This window comes from Bos mutus, chromosome 19 (genome assembly GCF_027580195.1).
Source record: "Bos mutus isolate GX-2022 chromosome 19, NWIPB_WYAK_1.1, whole genome shotgun sequence".
Lineage (NCBI taxonomy): Eukaryota > Metazoa > Chordata > Mammalia > Artiodactyla > Bovidae > Bos > Bos mutus.
Window position 1 is genome coordinate 21,080,162 of NC_091635.1, and position 19,665 is coordinate 21,099,826.

At 46.9% G+C, this 19,665-nt stretch overlaps 1 protein-coding gene across 1 annotated transcript in view; it reads left to right on the forward strand.

The window, feature by feature from the left end:
• The first annotated feature begins 17,248 nt into the window (after nt 1-17,248).
• Nucleotides 17,249-19,665, forward strand: part of SHMT1 (serine hydroxymethyltransferase 1) — a 34,940-nt gene continuing 32,523 nt past the window's right edge. The window contains exon 1 of the mRNA XM_070389616.1: nt 17,249-17,519. The gene's annotated coding sequence lies outside the window, so the exon portion shown is untranslated. The remainder of the gene's footprint in view (nt 17,520-19,665) is intronic.

A 19,665-nucleotide genomic window follows, 5' to 3' on the forward strand; every position in this document is an offset into this window, starting at 1 on the left:
TTGAGAGTCCCTTGGACTGCAAGGAGATCCAACCAGTCCATTCTAAAGGAGATCAGCCCTGGGTGTTCTTTGGAAGGAATGATGCTAAAGCTGAAACTCCAGTACTTTGGCCACCTCATACAAAGAGTTGACTCATTGGAAAAGACTCTGATGCTGGGAGGAATTGGGGGCAGGAGGAGAAGGGGACAGCAGAGGATGAGATGGCTGGATGGCATCACTGACTCGATGGATGTGAGTCTGAGTGAACTCCGGGAGTTGGTGATGGACAGGGAGGCCTGGCGTGCTGCGATTCATGGGGTCGCAAAGAGTCGGACAGGACCGAGCAACTGAACTGAACTGAACTGAACTCTTGCCTGGAAAATCCCATGGGCAGAGGAGCCTGGGAGGCTGCAGTCCATGGGGTCACGAAGAGTCGGATATGACTGAGCGACTTCACTTTCACTTTTCACTTTCATGCATTGGAGAAGGAAATGGCAACCCACTCCAGTATTCTTGCCTGGAGAATCCCAGGGACGGGGAGCCTATTGGGCTGCCGTCTATGGGGTAGCACAGAGTCGGACATGACTGAAGTGACTTAGCAGGAGCAGCAGCAGCAGCAGCAGCAGCATCAACCTTGGGCAAACCCACTTTACGTCTCTGTGCCTCAGTTTCCACAGCTGAAAAGTGGAGATGATAGTAGCACCCATCTTAAGGATTGTTGGGAGGAGTAAGTAAAATAACACCTACTGAGTTTCCAGCACAGTTCTTGGCATATAATAAACCCTCTATTGTGGTTAATTACAGTTATTTGCTTTGTTGTCCTTTCTTCTTTTATCATAAAGTAAGGAAGTGGTGCTTGCCTGAGTTCCTTATAATTTGAGTGTTTTATATATGTATAAAACATAATAATTGCAAACACATATGGAGTGTGTCAGGTGAAGTGCTTACCACATATTAAACACTGTAACTTATTTAACCCTCACAGAAGTATGAGATGATCTTATTATCTTCATTTTAATAGTTGTGGGAACTGAAACACTGACATTAAACAAATTGCCTAATGACAAGGGCTTCAGCCGTAAAGAATCCTCCTGCAATGCAGGAGACACAGGTTCGATCCCTGGGTCTGGAAGGTCCCCTGGTGAAGGAAATGGCTACCCACACCTGTATTCTTGCCTGGGAAATCCCATGGACAGTGGAGCCTAGTGGGCTACATGGATTCTCAAAAGAAGGACACAACTGAGCGACTAAACAACAAAATTAAACAAACAACCTGAACAAGAACTTCAATCCAGGTGGCCTGGCAGCATGGTCTGCATTAAGTCAGGCCCTATACCATGCCCCAGCTCCAGTTCTGCTTTGACTTTTTAACTAGAGTGAGGCTTGAAATCGCTCACAAGAGGCAGCACAGCCAGCTAAAAGCAGCTGGTCTTCACAGTCCAGCCTCCTAATTTACAACGTGGAATACAAGCATCTCTATTTATGAACTATAAACTATAAAATGCTTTCTGATATGGAGTCATTTCCTTTGCCTGACAGCTTTACAGGGTCTTACCTCTGTGAAGAGGCCAGTGAGCCCACAGACAGATTCGAGTACAAAACTGAATCCCCTTCTAGGGTGCTTTGGGTTCACCCACTGCTTCTGCACTGACCCAATCCTGATGCATCTCACCTCCTGGTTTGGGTCTGCATTGGCTCCACCCAGCATTTCACAGTCCAAGTGACTGGATCTGACCAATCAGGGCCACTCATCTCTCTCAGCTCGATGATTCTCTCCAAGGGCAGGGCTCTGAGCCAATCAGTTCAGTTCATTTCAGTTCAGTGGCTCAGTTGTGTCTGACTCTTTGCGACCCCATGGAGTGCGGCACACTAGGTTTCCCTATCCATCACCAACTCCTGGAGTCTGCTCAAACTCTTGTCCGTGGAGTTGGTGATGCCATCCAACCACCTCATCCTCTGTCATCCCCTTCTCCTCCTGCCTTCAATCTTTCCCAGCATCAGGGTCTTTTCAAATGAGTCAGTTCTTGGCATCATGTGGCCAAGGGATTGGAGTTTCAGCTTCAGCGTCAGTCCTTCCAATGAATATTCAGGACTGATTTCCTTTAGGTTGGACTGGTTAGATCTCCTTGCAGTCCAAGGGACTCAAGAGTCTTCTCCAACACCACAGTTCAAAAGCATCAATTCTTCAGCGCTCAGCTTTCTTTATAGTCCAACTCTCACACTCATACATGATTACTGGAAAAACCATAGCTTTGACTAGATGGACCTTTGTTGGCAAAGTAATGTCTTTGCTTTTTAATATGCTGTCTCGGTTGGTCATAGTTTTTCTTCCAAGGAGCAAGCATCTTTTAATTTCATGGCTGCAGTCACCATCTGCAGTGATTTTGGAGCCCCCCAAATTAAAGGCTGTTACTGTTTCCACTGTTTCCCCATCTATTTGCCATGAAGTGATGGGACCAGATGCCATGATCTTAGTTTTCTGAATGTTGAGTTTTAAGCCAATTTTTTCACTCTCCTCTTCCACTTTCGTCAGGAGGCTCTTTAGTTCTTCACTTTCTGCCATAAGGGTGGTGTCATCTGCGTATCATATGTTATCTGCATGCCATAAGGTTGGTATCATCTGCATCTGAGCCAGTGGGAGCCCAGAAGATGCTCGAGCCGCAGTGGGCTACCTCTCCAGTTGATGCAGTCAGAATAACTAGAGGATCCTGAATATGGAACACTGAATTCCTTCCCTCCTTCCTGAAGTCAGTGTGGACTGGGTTTCCATCATCACAGGGGTCTGGCTGTTCTCCTCTGTTTAATTCTTACTGTTCTTTCCCACCAGCCTGTTCCCCTATCCCTGAAATACAGGGCCTTTGCATATGCTGTTTCTGCCTCTGGGGACATGTTCCCTCCTGCTGCCCTCTCCTCCATCAACTCCTACTTAAACTACATCTCAGTGCAGTTGTCTGGAGAAGGCAGTGGCACCCCACTCCAGTACTCTTGCCTGGAAAATCCCATGGACGGAGGAGCCTGGTAGGCTGCAGTCCATGGGGTCTCGAAGAGTTGGACATGACTGAGCGACTTCACTTTCACTTTTCACTTTCATGCATTGGAGAAGGAAATGGCAACCCACTCCAGTGTTCTTGCCTGGAGAATCCCAGGGACAAGGGAGCCTGGTGGGCTGCCGTCTATGGGGTTGCATAGAGTCGGACACGACTGAAGTGACTTGGCAGCAGCAGTGCAATTGTCATTTTAAAGCCTTTCCTAAACCACTCGCCTTCTCTAAGAAAAAAAAAATCGTGTACTTTTCCTTCCTTAGGCTTATCATGATTGCTAATTGTGTATTTGTGTGTATGGTCATTTTATAAATATTCCCATCCCAGACCTGGCGGGCAAGTTCTTGTCTCTTTTGTTGATCACTGTTTCCCAGTACCCAGCACAGTGTCTGGCACAAGTGTGGTACTCAAGGAATGTCTGAGGGTGACTTCAGAATTACCTCCACCCCTGATGGAAAGGAGGTGGGCAATAGCACCACACAGGGACAGTATTCCTGATAATTTAAAAATCGTCTCTGCTAAGTCAGTATGAGCTAGCTCCCACATATCATGCTCCCAGGATTTGGCAATGAAATTGCCAGTTTCCCATCAGTTTCTCCTCATTGAAGGCATGTAGTTTTCAGTTTCCTTTGCTCTATTATATCAGATACCACTTATCCATCCACTTTCCATTCTCCAAACTATTTTGAAATCCCTCATATGCTGATGCCTTATTTCCCCCTCCTTCTTTATCCTTGGGGTTTAGGCCATGGGAGGGAGCCACGATGGACATCCAGCCCAGACGACCCACTAGTGACTGCAGCCCCAGTCACTACCTGACTTCAACTGTATGAGAGACCCGAAATGAGAACCACCCAGCTGAGCGAACTCAAGCCACAAAAAATTGAGAGATAATAATAAAACTTTGTACTAAGTTGCTGCCTTTGGTGGTGTCTTTTGTGTGTGTGTTTTTTTTCTTTTTGTCAATGTCTTGACACACGTCTATGGGTAATGAGCAAGAAAGGATCAGAACCAGAATCTAAAGGTTGTGGTCAGTTTCACTGTAATGAAGTTTTTGGTTAGTCTGTTTCCAAGCTTAATACTTGCTTGCAGAGCCTGCACATGATGGATGCTCAGTTTGCCTGCATCGTGTCACTGACCACATTCAAGGGCACATAGAACACGAATCAAGACACTCAATCCTAAGATATTGCCCTTCAACATTTTTTTAAGGAAAGAAAAGCGTCTTTGCTAAAGTTTTATAGAAGGTTTTCAGCAGGGTGGTAAACCAGAAAACACAGACTTCTTCAAATGACTATTGAAACAAAAACAGAGGGACTTGACTGTCAGTCATTTTGACCAGGGTCTGTACCCAGTTTCCTCCACAGAAATGACCTCAGCCAGAGAGCTGAAGGCACCTTTCTCAGGGAAGGTTTCCTCATCTGAAAAATGGGCACTAAGTTTAGCAGCCACATATGGATTCCAGGTCGAGGATGACTTTTCCGTGGAGTCAGAGAGTGGAGAGGCCACCAGAGGAAGCTGTTGTGCAGTTGTCTCCCCACCCTCATATCTCTGGCCATCAGGAATGAACAAATGAAGCTTCAGTCTTTCCACAAGTGGAGGAGGATGGCAGCTTTTTCAGCCAGGGGAGGCTGCAGAGGCCAGGGGCCTGGTCACTAGATAAGGGCAACTTGGAAGTTTCCATGTTTGTGTCCTTTCCTTCATCCTCTGGATTTTCTCCTTTTTAATCCACAACCCCCCATGGGGAAAAAAAAAAGGCTTCATTATCTTTCATGATGATTAATATTGACATATTATAAACAATTCAAACAAACCAGAAGAAAAAACTTAAAAGATCTTTGCCATTATCTCATCATGGAGAGATAAGCACTTGACTTTTTTTTAACCTCCTTTTCCCCCTTAACGATCCCTGGTCAGGGAACTAAGATCCTACAAGCCATGAGGTGCAGCCAAAAGAGAGAAGCAGACTGCAGACTGTGTGATTCCCTTTGCGGGGATTTCCTGGAAGACTAATCCACGGTGACAGGAGGCAGGTCAGGGAGGCCTGCAAAGGAACAAGAAGGAATTTTTCACAAAGATGCAAAAGTTTGGGGAGGGAGGAGGGAGGAGGGTTCAGGATAGGGAACACAGGTATACCTGTGGCGGATTCATTTTGGTATTTGGCAAAACTAATACAATATTGCAAAGTTTAAAAATAAAATAAAAATTAAAAAGAAAAGATACAAAAGTTTTATCATATCATGTAGCATGACAGCAGTTCATACAATGGTAATACTGTATTTTACGTAGAGTTATTGTTTGTTGTTGTTTAGGCAGTCAGTCATGTCAGACTCTCTGCAACCCCATGGACTGTAGCCCTCCAGGCTCCTCTGTCCATGGAATTTCCCAGGCAGGAATACTGGAGTGGGTTGCCATTTCCTTCTCCAGGATGTCTTCCTAAACCACTGATCGAACCAGAGTCTCTTGTGGCTCCTGAATTGGCAGGCAGGTTTTTTTTTTTTTTTAACCACTGGGCCACCAGGGAAGCCTTTATGTAGAGTTGTTGTTGTTCAGTCACCAAGTTATATCCGACTCTTTGTGACCCAATGGGCTGCAGCATGCCAGGCTTCCTTGTCGTTCACAATCACCCTGAGTTTGCTCAAACTCATGTCCATTCAGTCGGTGATGCCATCCACCCATCTCATTCTTCTCCTTCTGCATTCAATCTTTTCCAGCATCAGGGTCTTTTATTTGCATCGTATGGCCAAATTATCAGCGTCAGCATCAGTAGAGTATGCCTCCAGAAAGTGTATCTATAGAAACCTGCTGGCCCCAAGGGCAGATCCTCTGTCCTACATGCTGTCCCGGTGCACTTGTCCCCACGCATTTCCTGCCTGTTCCTTCCACACATACACCCCACCCCTCCACCGCTGGCTTCCATGGCCTCCGTGGCTTTCCTTCTGCTATTCTTGTTCATGCTCATCCCCTCCCTGCTCTGCTCTCCATGGGGTCTTCCTGACCGAGAGACTGAACCCAATCCCATTGCAAATCCAGGTCTTCAGTGCTTCTTCATCCCACATGACTTCCCTGTAATGTGACTTTCACTTCTCTCTGGGCACTTAGAGGCATAACCTGCCAGCCAGGCCACTACGGCGAGTCAGTGGATGGGGCAGGAGAGGGAGGCCCTAGCTGAGGAGAGGCTGGGCTACAAGGGACACAGAGCCAGGTGCATGGAGGGACAGGGCAGTAACCATCCTGTTCTTCTCCCCAGAAGAGCTTCAAGCTACCTGACAGTCAGGTGCTCACAAGGAGCAGGTTTGTGTCCAGAGGCGCTCTCCCAGCCCTCCCTCCTGAGTGTGGTGTCCTGTGGCATCCACGAGAACACCTTCAGCTCCATCACTAAGGGTGACGTACAAGTCCAGAAGGACCTGTCTGTCTGCACTGAGCTGTCCGGTGGGACCACCGTGTACATCGGCATCATAGACTGGATGCAGAGGGAGATCAGAGCCCTGGCCCCCAGCAGGATGGAAATCATGACCCTCACTCCTCTGGACACAAGTACTTGGTGGGGAGTGGGCTGCACCCCAGCCTCACAGTCCATCTTCCAACAGATGTGGGTGGACCGGCAGGACCGGCCTCTCCACAAACGCTTCTAAATAGACTGTGAGTAGATGCATAGCACTTGCTGTGTAAGTTCATTCAGGATAAATTTGCCACACACTTTTGCCAGCCTCCTGAAACTAGAATAAGTCTTTGAAAATAAATTTGTCCTTGAAACTTATATCTGAGACTGTAGAACTTACTGCTGATTTTGACGTTGTATTCAGCACTTCCCCTGGTGTATCTTTTGTTTGTTTGTTTGTTTTTGGCTGTGCTGGGTCTTTGTTGCTGCATGCAGGCTTTTTTCTAGTTGTGGCGAGAGGAGGCTGCTCTCCAGTTTTGGTGCTCAGGCTTCTCACTGTGGCGGGCTTCTTTTGTTATGGAACACTGGCTTTAGGCTTCTCAGGCTTCAGTAGCTGCAGCCCACAGGCTCTGGACCACAGGCTCAGTAGTTGTGGTGCACTGGCTTCGTTGCTCTGCAGCATGGGGGATCTTCCCAGATCAGGGATCGAACTCATGTCTCTTACTTTGGCAGGTGGATTCTTTACCAGTGAGCCACCAGGGAAGCCCCCCTTGGTATATGTTTAATACCTTGTGTAGTGATTCCATCACTTCGTGGCTGAAGTGAAAACATGTTTCTGGAAGAAATATCGTTGGCTGGATGAGAATCTGTGAGACCTCGAATCTCTCTATCTGTGTAGAGGATTAATATGTCAGAATTGCTGAGCCCAGGGACTTCCTTGGTTGTCCAGTGGCTAAGACTCTGTGCTCCCAATACAGGAGGCCAGGGTTAGATCCCTGGTCAGGGAGCTAGATCCCACACGCCACAATAAAGACCCAGTGTAACTAAGTAAATAAATTTTTTTTATTTTTTTCTAAAGCCTCTTATTCCAGGATTTCTCTAGAGGCTGGCAAGAGTCCTGAGCCAATCACTATTTCTGTTCTGCTGGCCTGGTGAGGTTCGGGAAGGTCTGAGCCTCAGGACCTGCTTTCCTCTCATATCTGCTTTTTTCCCTCCAGGGCACCATGGACTGTTATCTGCCTTCACTTGGAAAACGGCTTTCATTTACCGCTGTAAACTTATTCACCCTTTTAACTTAGGCAAGACTTTTGTACTAAATCCTCAGTTCTTAAGAGATGACAAGAAATTTTGGTGTTATATAGTCATGTGAGAACATGAGGCCCAGCAACACATCACTGTGAGGAGAAGTGCTGCAGGAAACAAACAAAAGACTTTCTTTCAAGGCTTTCCCTTTGGACATTTGCTCCACATCCGCTATTAAATATGTAAAAGTCACCCACATATTGCAGAAAATATAACCCTTTGCTGCAAAATAAAATTTGAAAGGATTTTTATGGTTTTGCTTCCTAAATCATTTGGCACAAGTGGTCCAATCAACCTATGACTGACTGTGATTTCTAAGGAAACATCTTTCATCTTACTTTATGAGGAATTCTGGCAATGTGAGAAAATCTAAGCCACATGTTTTTCACTGTCCTGAAAGTTTTATGAATATGAAATTTAATGATGAGGAAATTGACTATAATGTTATATTTTATAGGCATTTAATTAAACATTTATTAATCTTGGTTTTACAGTTTTTTTAAAAAATCATATGTGTTAATTTTTTTAGATATCAAATATAAATGAAAATTCTGAAATGGTCATTAAGTCCTAGATTGGGTGCCAGAAGAGCTTGCCAGATGAAGTGGAAGCTTTTCCTGAAAGCAGACAGAGGGCGCACACCATGCAGAGGCTCCTTCGTCTATACATCACTGCAGGGCGATCCCATGGGAGGGAGCAGCTGGGCCCTGTTCATGGCCAGTGCTGGAGCGGGGGCCAAGGCAGAGACTGCAGGGAAACAAGTTCTGTCTCAGCCTCAGAAAGGTGGTCACAGAAGCCGACAGAAGGCCTGTCCTGTCAATGAGGCACCGCTGGGATAGAAATGAAGATTTCTGTCTAGGTCAGGAAGGGCTGGGCTCTGCCACAGTAACAGATGAGCCCCAAACCACTGTTGGTTTCTACTAACCAGAGTCCTTCCTTCCCCACACTGTGAGTCCACCATGAATCTCCTGGGAGCTGAATCCAGATCACCTACACTCAATGCCCAGTCTGGAGGAGCAGTGCCTGTGTGGGGTGCAGTCCCTGGTGCAGTGGAGGGAAAACGAGAGAACTGTTGCTAGTTGTGTGTCAACCAGAGGAGCTTCTGCTGGGAGGTGATGCATGTCACCTTTGCTCACATCTGACAAAGATTCTCCCCTTGACCAGATTCTGCACAGGCTCCTCTGAGATCTTTTCCTACTAGGTTTTGATTTTTGGACTTCCATGTTCATCTCTGCATTGTCCAACTGTAGCAAGAATCTTGCTTAAGTCAGTTTAGCCAGGATTCCCCATCCTCCATATCTGACTACCCTCCACATCTAATCAAGTTCTTCATCCTCCACTATCCCCCAGGTGATGTGCAATCTCCCTGACCTAGCTCCAGCAAAAATCTTGTTTAATCGGAAACCTCCTGTGGGCTTCCCAGGTGGTACTAGTGGTAAAGAATCTGACTGCCAATGCAGGAGACACAAGAGGTAATGGTTCAATCCCTGGGTTGGGAAAGTCCCCTGAAGTAGGGAATGGCAACCCACTCCAGTATTCTTGCCTGGAAAATTCCATGGACAGAGGAGCCTGGTGGGCTACAGTCCATGGGGTCCCAAAGAGTTGGACATGACTGAGCAACTGAGCACACATACACAGAGAATCCTCCAGTACTCCTGTTTCCTTTGATTAGTTTTCCATCCAGAGACTCCATCCTGCTCCTTGGTTATAAATTCCCACTTTTCCGCTCAGTCAGTCCAACCTCTCTCTCCCACTGCAAACCCCCACTTATCCTGACAACTCTTCTTGAATAAAGCCTGCCTTACCACTCTTTAACAAGAGTCAGAGTGAATCTTTTCTTCTTTAATTCATCTCATCTATTGGCCAAAGGAAGGCAAGTGACCAAGACGGTTGTTAACGGGGCTGGGGAGGAGAGTTTTCCAGAAAGTGGCAGTGGGTGCTTTTGAACAGTAACACAGCCTTTTACCATTTTCCTCTGACAGAGAAACTTGAAGACAATCCTCTGTAAAGCAGGTCCCACCCAAGACAGCTGTCTTGCCTGTTAGGTCTCAGGCAACCACATCTTGGTGGGTGGGGAGGGGAAGTCACGTGCCGGAGGTCATCAGAAGTCCCTTCTCCCTCCCCTCCTGAACCTCTTCATCCATTGAATCGTTTCTGACTCACACACCTGTCCCTCGAACTGGTGTTAAAGGCCACCTGACTCAGCTGGGGTCGGGGCGGGGGGTGGGGGGGCCGGGGAGGCACAAAATCTCTCTTCTGGGGAGCCTGTTTGCATGAGATGAAGGTAATCTGCCTCAGATTGAAAAGACATTTTATGCATGAATCTTGATTAGTTCCTTTAAAAAAAAATCACTGTCACAACTACTGAGCCCAGATGTCACAATTACTGAAGCCTGTGCACCTAGAACCCATGCTCTGCAACAAGAGAAGCCATGCCAAGGGCTACAACTAGAGAGAAGCCTGCACAGCAACAAAGACCCAAAATAGCAAAAAAACCAAGTAAATAAATTAAAAAATTAAAAAATTACTTTCACACTTATTTATCATTTATAAGTGACATTTACTTATGTCATTTGTCTACATAAGAACCTGTGATGGCTTCTAACTGCCAACCTTGCAGGTGGAATCTGAACACCTTGTCCCCTCTCCCAGCTGTACTCAAAGGCAGGCTCAATTTCCCTCAGGATACAAAAACTAGGGTAATATTAGATGGGGACAATGGATACTAGGGAAATGACCAGCAATAGCCATTAACATTCACCACTGTGATTTGTTCTTCCTGCAGTAAAAGTGACACCTCACAAGTGTCCTCATGGGCACTCAGATAAATTACATTTCCCAGTCTCATTCCAGTGGGACTGTGTGATGGTACTCTGGACAATGGAATATGAGCAGAAGTAATTTACACCATTTTAGGGTTTGGTCCATAAAATGCTCCAATCTCACAACATCAAAGAAAACCAGAGCCTGCCAGTAGTTGAAGTGGTAAAAGCAGATTTTACTCAGGAACTATTGCAGCAGGGGGAAAGAGGCCTCATCATAAGACTGGGCTCAACTCTGAATATGAAGAGGAAGCCATGGGAACACAAGGGTGGGGGCCAGTGGATGGAGAATTATTAAGGAAACATCAGGAATACAGAAGTATTCTGGCTAAACAAGATTTTTGCTGAAGGCAGGCAGGGGTGATCAGGCATCACCTCAGTGGAGAATGAGAAGTTTGGTCAGATAACCAGGGTGATCAAGGGTGGGAAATTCTGGCCAAACTGACCTGGCAGGATTCTTGCTAAAACTAGACTCTTGGAGGACACACCCAAGGATGGGGCCAAAGAGGACTCAGAGGAGCCTGAGTAAAGTTTGGTCAACCAGAGAATCTTTCCCAGTATTCCTTTGGATCCTTATTTTTAAACAGCAGCTATAATGAATACTTTGGGAACAGTTGTGGAAACTTGAAAATAAACTGGTTGTGAGGTGATATTATAGAATTTAAAATTTTCCTACATGTGATAATGACACTTTGGTTGCATAGGATATCCTTACATTTAAGAGATGCATGCCTGGGACTTCCCTGGTGGTCCAGTGGTTAAGTGCCTGCCAGTGCATAGACATGGCTTCAATCCGTGCTCCAGGAACTAGATCCCACATGTCATGGGGCAACTAAGCCTACATGCCACAACCACTGAGCCCTCGCTCTAGAGCCCAAGAGCTGCAACTACTGAAGCCCACTTGCCTAGAGCCTGTGCTCCACAACACGACAAGCCTGCACGCCACAACTAGACAGTAGCCCTGATCACCGCAACTAGAGAAAGCCTGAGCACAGCAACGAAAACCCAGCCAAAAGAAAAGAGAGAGAGATGCGTGCCTAATTAGTTAGAGGTGAAAAGTCACACAAGACCACAGCAGTGGGTTTGGTTTAGGGCTGACATCCAAACTCAAAATACTAACTGCTCACGCAGCACCTAGCTGACTTAGAAAGGATGTGGAACAGGAAGTACAGCAGCACTCTATACAGCTCTCCACGGCTCTGATGACTGCATATGGGCTAGGTTCTAGCCCCAGAGGATTCAGCAAAGAGTACCCACTGGCTCTGTGGCTCCCTGCTTGTCTGGTGGCAATGTGACAGTAAGAGGTCACATGCATTCTTCAGCAGAGCTAGGGCCCATACGTTACGAGTTACACCAGCAGCCAAGAACAGCAAGCCGAGAGGCAGCCTTCAACAGCAGTTGAACAGCACACACAGGTCCTACAGGAACGCCATCTGAGTTCAGACTACAAGTCAGCTCCTGGAGGAAGGATTCACAGCTGTGAAAGCTCTCCCTCTAGTCACAGATGTCAGCAACATTTGAAATCACTGGACAAAAAAGTTAAATAAAACAAAACGGCTGACACTTGTTGAAGCCAGATAATGAGTTTATCAAACTATGCTTCAGTGCTTGAAAATTTTTATGATAAGAAATCAAAAGAAATAAAATCTCAAATGGAGGTGTTCACCACCTGCTTTCATTTCCTGTGTGGTTTACCAGTGAGTTAATTCCTTCTGTTTAAAGCTCCCTGCTCTCAAGTCATAGCGCAAATTCCCCTTTTATGTAGCGCCCCTCCCCCACTCCGACTATAGGCTCCGTCCCTCCCCCCAATCCAAGTGCTTTTTCTTCTAGACTCTTCCTGTTGCCTTCTTTCAGTTGCAGGGCACAGAAAAAGAAAAAAAGGAAACTCTGCCACATAACCAAATAATCCTAGATTCCATGTCAAGCAGGCTTGGACCCAGGGTTCCAGGCAGGCAGCCAGGCCCCGCGGCTCTAGCCCTATCACATGGCTGTTGTTCCTCGGGGTGGCTTCCCTTTGTAGACACTACACGAGGTACCAGCTACCAGCTCCTAAGCATGCTTCCTTCCGGAAGGACTTGCGGAAGCCTTTGCCGCAGCATGCTCAGCAGAAGTCCCAAGGCTTGCTCTCATTGGCCAGGCTTATCACATGCCCACCAATCAGGGAATGTCTGGCCCTGATTGGTGGATCTGGGTCACATGCTTCACACCCGGCCCTGAAGTGAGTCAGTGATGTCAGCGACCCTCGAAGATTCGGAAGCAGGTGACTCTGGGAGGCAGGTGACTCGCGCTGGGGTTCCAGCATCTGAGAGATGAGGCCAGAAGCGGTGGAGGGTGGGGTGCGGGTGGGGGACCTGGTTGGTGACATGGTCCAGCCCACCTCAGAGGCCATTAGGGTGCTCGCTGGCTCTGAGTGGGTTTTCGTCCTTTGAGTCCCCAGAATGATTTTTGGACGTCAAGGGGGCTGAATTTTCTCCTGAGAGTCCTGGTGAACGCGCTTCCTTTCGGCTCAGTCCCCTGTCAGGAGTCGCGCCGCTGGGGCTGTAGTTCCAAGAGAGGCCGTCAGGGGGCGATGGAGAAGCGAGAGGCAAGACTCCATTCAGTCCTTTCAGTTCAGTTCAGGTGTTCAGTCGTGTCTTTTTCGCGACCCTGTGGACTGCAGCACGCCAGGCTTCCCTGTCCATCACCAAGTCAGTCCTTTGGGTTTTGCTTTTTAACTGTATATGGGAAAGCGCCTCGTGCAGTCGATGAGTCCTCACAAACTGGACGAATCTGCGAGGCCAGCGACCGAGGCCTCAGGAGCCCCCTGGTGCCGCCCACGCTCCCCTGACTCAGTGTGTCGTTTACACTGGCTCCACTCTACAGTATGGACTCCTTTATGAGCTTCCTCTGCGCCGTCGTGTGTAGTTGTGTTTCCGTGTGAACACATTTTTTCTCAGGTTCTGCGGTCCCTGCGTTCATTTGTCTGCTCCAGTGTTGATGGGCATCTGGGTGATTTCTGGTTTGGGCCATTATGAGTAAATAATGCTGCTGGAAACCTTTCACATATGTTTCAGTGGACACATATATATGCACTTTTGTTGGGTGTATATCTGTGAATGGGATTGCTGGGCCACAAGTTGTATACATTTTTTAGTGTCAGTGGATACTGATTGCCACACCCTTTCCAAGGAGGCTGAGCGGATTTGCACTCAGGGTCCAGTTGCACTGGGTACTCTCTGTCTTTTCCTTGTTAGCCATTCAAGTTCAATAGGGTTTTCTTTTGGGGGGGGGCAGTAATATTTATTTGGCCACATCAGGTCTTGGTTGTGACATGTGGGATCTAGTTCCCTGGTCAGGAATTGAACTTGGACCCCCTGCATTGGGAGCCACTGGACCACCAAGGAATTCCCTCAATAGGTTTTTTAAAAACAGCTTGATTGAATTGACATACTGTAAAATTCACCTGTTTTTATATGTACAAATCAATGCTTTTAAGTAAACTTGTGCAATCACCACAGTGAATCAATTATAGAACATTTCCATCATTCCTAGACCCCTCATGCCCTGTTTAGTTTGTTTTTTAACCTCGTTTTCTTCAACAGTCTTTGGGCACTTATCTGGTGCCAGGCACTTTTCTAGGCGATATGAATAACTGAAAAATCAGGAAAACCTGGTCCTTGCAGCCTAGAGAGACTCAGACATAACCCAATTGCTGTAATCTTGGGGAGGTACAGAGTAGTGTGGGATGTGCAGTGACCCAGAAAGTGACAAGGGTTTCTGACGCTTTAATTGCAAATGTGGGGAGGGAGCAGGGGCAAAGTGTAAGACAACAGGGAAGGGACAGCTTGACCACCACCTGGGAAAATGTCCTTCCAAAGAAGGGCTCATCCTTCCAAACCTTGGGGGTTTTCCCAACCATAGGGTTGGTTAGGAGTCTCTGCCCTTTACCCCCAGAACCTCCTGGGCTTCGATACAGGTCTGCTTCCCTCCTGGACTGAGGGCAGTGAGGACAGGGTCTTGACTTTCTTCACTATGTGTCTCAGGCTCCGAGCAGTGTCTCAGAGGCTTCCAAAGTGCCCCAAGCTGGGGGCCTAAGGTGACAGACATGTATTCTCTCACAGTGCTGAAGGCTCAAAGTCAGAAGCCAAGGTGTAGGCAAGGCTCTTCTCCCTCTGAAGGCGGCAGGGAGGTCCTCTCTTGCCTCTACTAGCTGTGATGGTACCAACAGTCCATTGTGATCCTTGACTTGTAGCTGCATCACTCCAGTCTCTACCTTCTCATCACAGGGAGGTTTTGTGTATGGATCTCTGCGTTTCTGCTGTTCTTCCGAGGAACCAGTCATATTGGATTTAGGGTTCCCCTACCCCAGTATAACTTAATCTTAACCAAGTACACCTGCAAAGACACTGTTTCCAAATAAAGTCACATGTGAGGTTTCAGATAAACAGGAATTTGGATAGGGGACACTATGCAGCCCAACACAGTGCTCAGAAAGCCTGTTGGCAGATGCCTTCCTTTCCTCGTACTCTGAGCTGGCACTCACTGTGGAGCCTACTGCTGGCTTTGGTGTGAAAATCACCTTGATGGGGTTGGGGTGGGGGTCCAGGAAGTCTGTTAGATCATATCTCCTGGGTGTTTAAACTGTTTTCCTCTAGAATCAGCTCCTTTGGGTGCATCCAGACCAGCCCCCCTTGGGAGGGCCAGGCCTTGGACACAGAGAGTCACTACACCCCAGGTCCCCTTGCCTTTTCATTTCAAACACTTTTAAAGTACACTAATATCACATGGTGATTTTTATAAACGTAAAAAACTTTTCTTTGTTTTCCTTTTCTTTCAAACATTTCATTGTGTACTTACAAATAACGCATGGTGATATTTTAAAAACTTTTTTAAACCTTATTTTTTGTTTCATTTTTCACTTCAAACATTTTTTTTTAAATAGTCAAATAATGCATGGTGTTGTAAAATGAAAACAAGTGCAGGGAAATAGCCCCAAAAGAGAGCTGTTGCCAACCCCAGGATCTGTTATTTCCATCTTACATCTCCTGATTTTCAACTAGTCAGGTTGTCACCTGGAGTAGAGGCTACACTTCCCAGTTCCCAGATGGTGAGGGAGGCCACATGACTAAGTTCTGGCCAGTGGGATGAAGTGCAAGTGTTACATGTCAGTTTCTAGAAAGTTCTCTCAAACAACAGCTCATGGGTGCCCTTTGCCCTTTCTTGTCTGTTGCTTAGAAATCAGATGTGGTGCTGGAGTGCCTTCTTGGAGCATGAAGTCAGGGTTGCACCCCGGGGATGAGAGAGCAGAAACTGCTGAGTCAGCCTGAATCGTGGCTGTCTGTGGAGATACCATAGCAGCCATGGCTGTCCGTACTTGGACTCAGATGTGTGAGACACACCAGCTTCTGTCTGTGGTTGTGTACTGGCTCTCCAGGGGTGGACTAAAGCCACATACGTGTATTATCTCACAGTGCTGGAGGCCAGAAGTTTGAACTCAACATCGCTGGGCCATGTCTGGGAATCAGCAGGGCCTCCCCGCCTCCAGAGGCTTTAAGGGAGAATCTGCCCCTGGCCTCTGCCAGCATCTGGGAGCAGGAGCCTTTCTTGGACTGTGATCGCGTCACTCTGATCTCTGCCTCGGAGACCCTGATGCTGGGAAAGACTGGAGAGGATGAGAAGGGGGCAGCGGAGGATGAGAAGGTTGGAAGGCATTGATAGACAGAAGTTTGAGGAAACCCAGGGAGATAGTGAAGGACAGGGAAGCCTGGCATGCTGCAGTCCGCGGGGTTGCAAAGTCAGACACGACTTAGCAACTGAACAACATGCTGCCAACTGTGTGTATATGTGTGTAATCTTCCCCTGGCTCCCACTCAGAAAGATATATGTGACTACATTTAGGGTCCACGTACATAATCCAGGAAAATTTCTTCATCTCATCATCCTTGACTTGATCATATCTGCTGAGATCCTTTTACCAAATGAAAGTCGTGGTAAAACAGAAATTGCTCAGTCATGTCTGACTCTTTGTGACCCCATGGACTGTAACCTACCAGTCTCCTCAGTCTAGGAGGAGTTTTCCAGGCAAGAATGGAAAACCTGGAATTTTTCAGGCAAGAATACTGGAGTGGGTTGCCATTTCTTTTACCAAGTAAGGGAATATTTACAGGCTCCAGGGATGAAGACTTGATGTCTTTGGGGAGCAGTGTCCAGCCACTGTTGTTCATGTCTCTGTTACTTTGTGCTGAGAGGAAACCCCAGGGAGCAGACAAGAATACATGGAAAGGAATGTTCTGGGCAGCATTATGTGTTATAACTGAAGAATGGAAATGACATCCATGATCAGCTGACTTTGGAGAATGTAGATTAATGATCTGGTGTCGTGGGGCCTTATACAGTAATGAAAAGGAAGCATTTATCAGCACGGCTAAGACCCCTGCAGAACACTGTGCTGAGCTCCGTGCTGGAGCTTGAGGGCCCAGCCCTTCCCCGTATGAGCTCCCAGTCCAGAACCAGTCATGACAGCATAGTGTAGGCACAGCAGCAGAGTGTCCTGGACCTCTGATTGAGCTGGGAGGTTTGGATATTGGGGGATAATTAGGTTTGCACCAGATGGGCTTGGGGGAGGGGCATTCCAAGTGAGGAGACTTCCAGGTGCAAAGACTTAGCTGTAGATTGGCTGTGGCCATGTGAGACGACAGAGGGGGGCAGAGGCGGTGGGGTGCTGACAGGCTCAGGCAACAGAGACCTAACAAGAGGGGCTTCCTGGCCCAAGTGATGGAGTGCTGTGTCAGGCTCGCCCCCTCGTGTCAGCATCCTCCCTGACCGTCGGCAGTCACCAGGGTGACAACCCTTCTCACTCAGTCCAGGGTGGAAAGACATTTCTGCAGCCAGGGAGGACATTCCTGGATCTTCCCTGCATGCAGCTGTTCCCCGTGCAGCAACTCAGTGACTCCCCACCCTTCTCTGCGCTGCTCTGCATCTTGGGAACTACACTGGTGAATTCTTGCATTTTTGGTTTGTAACTCCTCTCTTTTTATTCTCTGAAAAGACAACTACATCAGGCAATAGTTAGCAATCTGTGCAAGTGGGCATATTGTGTACAGAGATGTACTTTGTGGCAATAACAGCACGAAGGAGGGGGAGGATGCAGCTGTTTAGGAGCAAAGTTTTACTAAACCATTGAAATGAACACTAATCTTGAAAACATTATGTAACATGAAAGAAGACAGACAGGAAAGGCAACATATTTTATTAATTTAAGTGAAATGTGCAGAATAAGCAAATCCATAGCAATAGAAAGCAGATTAGCGGTTGCTAGATGTTGGGTTTGTGGGTGTAGGAGGGGGCGAGGAGTGGGGATTACTACTAACCCCTTTTGGGAATCATGAAAGTGTTGTGAGGTTGAATGGTGGTGAGGGTTGCATAACCTTGTGAACCTACTGAAAACCACTGCATTTTATGCTTTAGGATAGTGAGTTTTACAGTATACAGTTTATTTCTCAAATTTTTCAAAAAGAAAAACAAAAAATTTACAACCCTGGTATTACTCAGCCATTTAAAAAAATGAAATAATGCCATTTGTAGCAACATGGATGGACTTGAGAGTGTCATACTGAGTGACATAAGTCAGATAGAGGAGAAATAGCACATGACATCCCTTATATGTAGAATCTAAAAAGAAGTGATACAAATGAATTTGCTTACAAAGCAGAGACTCACAGACTTAGAAAATGAACTTATGGTTGCTGGGGTTGGGGAAGGATAGTTAGGGAGTTTGGGAAGGTCATGTACACATACTATATTCAAAATGAGTAATCAACAAGGACCTATTGTATAGCACATGAAACTCTGTTCAATGTTATGTGGCAGCCTGGATGGGAGGGGGCGTTTGAGGAAGAATGGATACATGTATATGTATGGCAGGTCACCTGAAACTACCACAATATTATTAATCAGTTATACCTCAATACAAAAGAAAAGCTTTAAAGTTTGGGGGGAAAAAACCTTACCACCCTGCATGTAGCAATAGGAATGTACTTAGAGACAAGAAACAGACAAAAACAAACGGAGTTTGCCCACAAAAGGAAGCCAGAGCAGCTGTGCCCAGGTGTCCACTCCAAGTAGTGGCAGGGCTGCCCAGAGCGTGGCATTTAAATGTGACTGGAGGTCAGGCTGCTGTGCAGATTTGGATTCTAAGGGTATAGTTTAGAGAACCTAACTTTCTCATGCTCTTTCAGGTGATGCTGGCACTGCTGGTCTTAGGACCAAACTTGCTGTAGCAAGGTAGTGCTGGTTATCTCCTGCTATGTCACCTTCACAAAACCTAGAGCCATGAAAAACAGTTGTTTCCTTGTCACAGTTCTGTGAGTTGACTGGGCTCAGCTGGGTGGTTTTTCCATGGAGGATCTCTCTTGCAGTTGTAGTCAGACAGATGGTAACTGGGGTTGGAATGTTCCTAAGGCTGCTCACCTGGGTTCACCTGTCTGGTGCCCCAACTGGGATGGCTACAACCACCAGAAACTAGATAGGCCTTGACCTCTCTCTATGCAACCTTTCCATGTGGCTGCTTATTCCACATTCCTTAGAGTAGTCTGCCCTGTGACATGGCAGATAGATTTTCCCAGAATAAGTGTTCCAAGACACAGAAAGTGGAAACTTCAGGGTTCTTATCTCCTGAGCTTAGAAATGGGTACATTATCCTCATTCTTTGGTGTTCTAATGGTTGAAGTAGTCGCAGGGCCCACTCGAGTTGAAGGAGAGACCACATAATTCCTTAGTGGGAGGGGTTTTAAAGAAATTTGGGGCATTTTTTGGACTTCCCTGGTGGTACCGTGGATAAGAATCTGCCTGCCAATGCAGAGGACACGGGTTCCATCCTTGGTCAGGGAAGATTCCACATACCACAGAGCAGCTAAGCCCAAGCACCGCAACTACTGAGCCTGTGTTCTAGAGCCTGTGCTCGGCAACAAGAGAAGCCATTGCTCACCACAAGAGAAAGTCAGAGTGCAGCAACGAAACGCAGCGCAGCCATAAAGAAAGAGAAATTTGGGGCCATTTTTAATCCTCCGAAAAGGTTCTGATAGGTTCCCTTGACAAGGGCTCGTAGGTATACTGCTCCCTCTTGAGTCCTTGTACCGTCATGACAGTTTCCCTGCCACCT